The sequence below is a fragment of the Schistocerca americana genome, chromosome 1 (genome assembly GCF_021461395.2).
Source record: "Schistocerca americana isolate TAMUIC-IGC-003095 chromosome 1, iqSchAmer2.1, whole genome shotgun sequence".
Classification (NCBI taxonomy): Eukaryota; Metazoa; Arthropoda; class Insecta; order Orthoptera; family Acrididae; genus Schistocerca; species Schistocerca americana.
Genome location: NC_060119.1, coordinates 63,127,422 through 63,133,733, shown reverse-complemented (window position 1 = coordinate 63,133,733; position 6,312 = coordinate 63,127,422).

Here is a 6,312-nt window from a genome sequence, read left to right as displayed (position 1 = left end):
AATAAGCGGCAAACGAAAAAACTACAAAGAACGAATCTTGTCTAGCTTGAAGGAGGCAACCAGATGGCGCTATGTTTGGACCGCTAATGGCGCAGCCATAGGTAAAACGGATATCAGCTGCGTTTTTTTTTAAATAGGAACCTCCATTTTTATTACGTAGTACGTAAATAAATATGAATGTTTTAGTTGGACCACTTTTTTCGCTTTATGATAGGTGGCACTGTAATAAACATGTGGCTCAAAATTTTAGACGAACAGTTGGTAACAGGTAGGTTTTTTAAATTAAAATACAGAACGTAGTACGTTTGAACATTTTATTTTGGTTGTTCCAGTGTGATATATGTACCTTTGTGAACTTATCATTTCTGAGAACGCATGCTGTTACAGCGTGATTACTTGTAAATACCACATTCATGCAATAATTGCTCAAAATGATGTCCGTCAACCTCATTGCATTTGGCAATATGTGTATCGAAATTCCTCTCAACAGCGAGTAGTTCGCCTTCCGTAATGTTCGCACATGCATTGATAATGCGCTATCGCATGTTGTCAGGCGTTGTCGGTGGATCACGATAGCAAATATCCTTCAACTTTCCTCACAGAAAGAAATCCGGGAACGTCAGATCCGGTGAACGTGCGTGCCATGGTATGGTGCCTCGACGACCAAACCAACTGTCATGAAATATGCTATTCAATACCGCTTCAACCGCACGCGAGCTATGTGCCGGACATCCATCATGTTGGAAGTAAATCGCCATTCTGTGTTGCAGTGAAACATCTTGTAGTAACATCGGTAGAATATTACGTAGGAAATCAGCATACATTGCACCACTTAGATTGCCATCGATAAAATGGGGGCCAATTATCCTTCCTTCCATAATGCCGCACCATACATTAACCCTCCAAGGTCGCTGATGATCCATTTGTCGCAGCCATCGTGGATTTTCCGTTGACCAATAGTGCATATTATGCCGGTTTACGTTGCCGCTGTTGGTGAATGACGCTTCGTCGCTAAATAGCACGCGTGCAAAAAATCTGTCATCGTCCCGTAATTTCTCTTGTGCCCAGTGTCAGAACTGTACAGGACGTTCAAAGTCGTCGCCATGCAATTCCTGCTGCATAGACATATGGTACGGGTGCAATCGATGTTGATGTAGCATTCTCAACAACGACGTTTTTGAGATTCCCGATTCTCGCGCAATTTGTCTGCTACTGATCTGCGGATTACCCACAACAGCAGCTAAAACACCTACTTTGGCATCATCATTTGTTGCAGGTCGTGGTTGACGTTTCACATGTGGCTGAACACTTCCTGTTTCCTTAAATAACGTAACTATCCGGCGAACGGTCCGGACACTTGGATGATGTCGTCCAGGATACCGAGCAGCATACATAGCACACGCGCGTTGGGCATTTTGATCACAATAGCCATACATGAACACGATATCGACCTTTTCCGTAATTGGTAAACGATCCATTTTTAACACGGGTAATGTATCAAGTAGCAAATACCGTCCGCACTGGCGGAATGTTACGTGATACCACGTACTTTTACGTTTGTGACTATTACAGCCCCATCTATCACAAAGCGAAAAAAGTGGTCGAACTAAAACATCCATATTTCTTTACGTACCACACGAATATGTAATAATAAATGGGGGTCCCATGACCAATGGCAGCGTGATCTAGCGGGCCAATCATAGCGCCATGTGGTTTCCCCCTTCAAGCTAGACGAGTTTCGTTCTTCGTAGTTGTTTCGTTGGATGTTTATATCGGGAGATATTTGGCCCGGTTGCTATCAATGGACCACCCTATATATACTTAAGTTTGCAAGGAACACTCGAAGTGCTAGTCCTACTCCTTCATATCCGGACTTCTTTTGAGTCTACGGAACCTGCTTTCAGAAATCAGTGTTACCTGTATTAATTCTGTGGTGTCACCGCCAGACACCACACTTGCTAGGTGGTAGCCTTTTAAATCGGCCGCGGTCCGTTAGTATACGTCGGACCCGCGTGGCGCCACTGTCAGTGAGTGCAGACCGAGCGCCGCCACACGGCAGGTCTAGAGAGACTTCCTAGGACTCGCCCCAGTTGTACAGCCGACGTTGCTAGCCATGGTTCACTGACAATTACGCTCTCATTTGCCGAGACGATAGTTAGCATAGCCTTCAGCTACGTCATTTGCTACGACCTAGCAAGGCGCCATAGCATTTGATAATTAATATTGAAGCAATGTATCAAGCAGAGAGATGTTCACAAATTGTGGATTATAGTTAAATATTCTACCAGTTACCTCCTGTTTTGCTAGTCTTATTTCTCTGACCTGTTCCAGACCTCACGACAGTTTGCGTGAGCTTTAACAGCGTGCATTTCGGCGTCCTCAAGCAACACGGTGTTGGCACTTATGCCAACACCTCATATTCGTTCTTAACGTTACCCATTTTATTGAATTTATTCGCTTATTTTCGTAATTAACTTGAAGGCTAACAAATATAAAGCAAACTCGGTAGAATGGGTAGATGAGGCGGCGAGTAAACAAGTAGACAGAGAGAAGACAGCAGCGAGACGAGAGCTGCGCTGAGGGGCTGTGGGTACTCAGGAAGCCGGTGGGTCGGGGCACACGCCCTCCGGTCGGAGGGTACGGGAAAGCGGCCTCTGCTTACTCCTATGTTGTATGGAAACGCACAGGTCCACTGTAAGTCCAACGATTCCTTCATCGTACAGTGCCATGGGCTTCTTTGTGTTGACTGTCTGCTCAGTTACTGCGACAAAACCTGCCTGCGTCGCGAAAATGGCGCCCTGCACTCAAAGCTCAGGGAACACTGACTGACCACTGCCTCTGGACCAGTGATCATGTGAGCCACCTCCTTCTGTGGCTAAGCTCTTAAAATTCGTGAGAGTTTGTCCCTAGAGGGGCTGCACGTTCCAGTCAACACGAAACCCCAACGCTGCGAAAGCTCGCTGAGACTCTGTCAATTTACCACTCTAGTACAACACGCAAATGCAATACCAGGTTAATCGGAATGACGTAATTAGAGGGATATCATGACCTCTGCAATCTTCTGTGTACTGATTTGAATATATATGTTGCGTCACTTAATCAGTGTGGCGTCCCCGCGCTCCAACCGCGTGCTGATAATGTCGACGCCGTAGAGCTGCTACTGCCACAGCACTCGCAGTGGAGTTGAGACACGATGCGCGATGACGTACGTCCCCGTTGGTGAACGGGAGACAGAAATGCGAACTCGTACGATGGATGCTTCTTCTGATTTAAGATTGAATGATTCATTTCCCGGATATGCAGTAGTTGTTAAATCTTATCTCATCCGCATCGTACACACCGCCAATTGCGAGGAAACTGTAATTATCAGTCTTCTCGTACGTTGTTGGCTCGTTGCTATGGAGTTGTTGAACCTGCATGAAGCGAAATCCACAGATACTCTTTGATCACGTCTGAGTGAACCTACGCCGTAATGTTGAAAATAAAATGTTCAAAAGTTCTCTTTTCAATTAATGAAGTAGGTATTTTGATATTCATATTTAATTGTCCCTGCTGAACAGTCGTTGGTTAACTATCATTGATTAATTCACTTAATAACATAGTCCACGCTTGATATTTCACTTGGAACGAACATTTTATTGTTCCTTGGCGACTAGATACTTTATAACTTTCGGACCACACGCACACTCAGTTAGTTGGTAAAGTCGGTTCTCTTGAGATTAAGTTTCTTGACAACTACAACAACTTGACTCTTCAGCGTAATTGTATTATCTTCGTGAAGTCGTGTAATTGTGTCCTACTCGAGACTAATTGAGTGTAGTCCTTTGATATACTATCCACTCTTCTTTTAGTTCCAACTATTTGAAAGTCAAGTCCACTATACACTAGTTTCGTCAATAAAGTTTAATTAAGCCGTTACGCACGGTTAAACGCGTCTAGCAGTTCCTGTCTCTGCTTAGAAAATCAGTTTCCGAAGTTCGTGAATCACGTCACGCAAGAAACACGTCTGAACGCAAAATAATCTCGTCGCGTTCCGTACTCTCAATAACTAAGACAAGAATTGCTCTCGCACGTCTTTCCAGGACGAGAGCCAGCAAGCGACTTCTTCTGTGAAAGAGTATTGTAGGCGCATTGAATTTCTTCGTTGCGCTTACAGCTCTCTTCCACATGAAAGTTATCTCTGACTAACATCACCTTGGACTTAGCTTTCAAGATATTAATAGCAATTATCACTTGGATATTTGTCCAATAATTAAATCTGAGGTTTTTTCCTCCTCTTCTCATAACAAAAACTCTCAGTGATGTATAATGTTGTTATTAAAACTTCTTGGTGTTAGCTTATCGGCAAAGATATCGAATTTGCCAAGATAACTCTTCCCTACTTCATGTTATGATATTCTGTCTTAATTGACTTTAAGGGGGTCGTTGGGGTGTTATATCAGGGAAGAGGAAAACGAATCAGAGCACTGTTCTATTGAGAAAGCGATGATAATAACAATAAAAACGAAACGGTGGAATGTTTCCAGGACGATGCGTTTCAATATAACCGAATGTCTGGGTTTAACAAAGACGGGAGAATTAGAAAAAATGGTCTGCAAGAAATCAGAAGTAAATTGAAAGAGATGAATGTTGTAGAACGTCTGAACTCAGATACTTTCTGACATGTCCATCTCCAGACAGAGCCATATAATAAACTTCGAGCAGAGTGGTCAGAAGTTGGAAAACAGCACTCAGATGTGATTGGGCGGTTGCGCTCTCACTATCCTTTAAAAAATCAGTCCACCTACCTGGATAGGCTTCAGGTTGTATGCCCCCTCCACCCAGCCATGGTAGATACTGGTTTAGTCGACAAAAGCAGCGTTGACAAAATTCCGGCTGAATGCATATCACGCAAAGGCTGCGTAACTCCACTCCATGGATAGCAGCTGAAAGTTCAATTTTCGAGCATTCGAGATTCTTGCATGAGTCGTTTTAAAAATGGAAAAAAATCGTTTTAGTTGGTTTATTGTCTTTAATATAAGGAAAACGGCTATCAGGACCATATTCAACCTCCTGACATCCATAATGGAACGTTACTGTCTCTGTAACAGGTTCACACTCGAAAGCAGCCAGAAGATATTAGTCCGATCCGATATTTTAAACCTCCCAAACAGTCACTGATCACCGGCCGCTGTGTCCAAGCGGTTCTAGGCGCTTCAGTCCGGAACCACGCTGCTGCTGAGGTCGCAGGTTCGAATCCTGCCTCTGGCATGGATGTGTGTGATGTCCTTAGGTTAGTTAGGTTTACGTAGTTCTAAGTCTAGGGGACTGATGACCTCAGTTGTTAAGTCCCATAGTGCTTAGAGCCATTTTGAATCAGTCACTGATCCAAGTCTACGAGCGCGTTAACACAGTCAGTCGTTTAGTGAGCTTCCTGTAAAGAAGTGTGCGCCATAATGTCTCATTACCTGCGCGAAACATGCCACGAGGCGTTTATGTACGACTTGAAATACCTCCTAAAATAGAGAACTCGAAGTTCTAGCTTTCACGAAATACTGCACAATGTAGTCTCGTTTCGTCAACGACATGATAACCGATCAAATGCGTAATTTTTTATTTTTATTTTTGATTTTGGTACAAATTTGATCAGCGCATTTTAACATAGGTGCCTACCAGAAGACAGTTCACGAGCGACTACTTCGACTCACAGATCTGAGGCACAAAGCACTCATACGTGCGGGAAATACTGATTTCCTGCTGCCTTGTATGTTAAGCAGACAATCAGATCGTCTCAAATACTTCAATATTCGGGGTTTTTCTAATGTCAAACAATCACATTATCACAAGTAACTTGGACTAGAAATGTCGTAATACCGAAACTAAATAAAATTTAATGAAAACAAAATAAATTTTATACTCGCCGCCCCTTCTGGCTGCCTCCTACAAGCTCACTCTGTCACAAATTCTCCCATTGCACAGCTTTCTCACGCATACATGTACATAGTTTTAATACAAAATCACATTCTCACTTCACTCTCATTCACGCTCTGTATCCCCAAAACACACAACCAGAACACAAGGAAATAATAATTTTCGAAGCATTTTTAATTATGTCAGAAATCTGTGGTGCTAAAACTAAAAATTCCAGAAAATCATTATGTGAACCTATCCTCTGTGTTGTAGTTCCAACTGATACTATAGACAAATACATTGCAGTACCTATCTCGGTATCACAATTGCGTGTTTTAGGTAAAAATTTATATCTCCTGACACAGCGAAGTTACTGATTTGAAATTTGAACAGTGTGGAAGTGTTGTCCATGTAGTTTGGTGT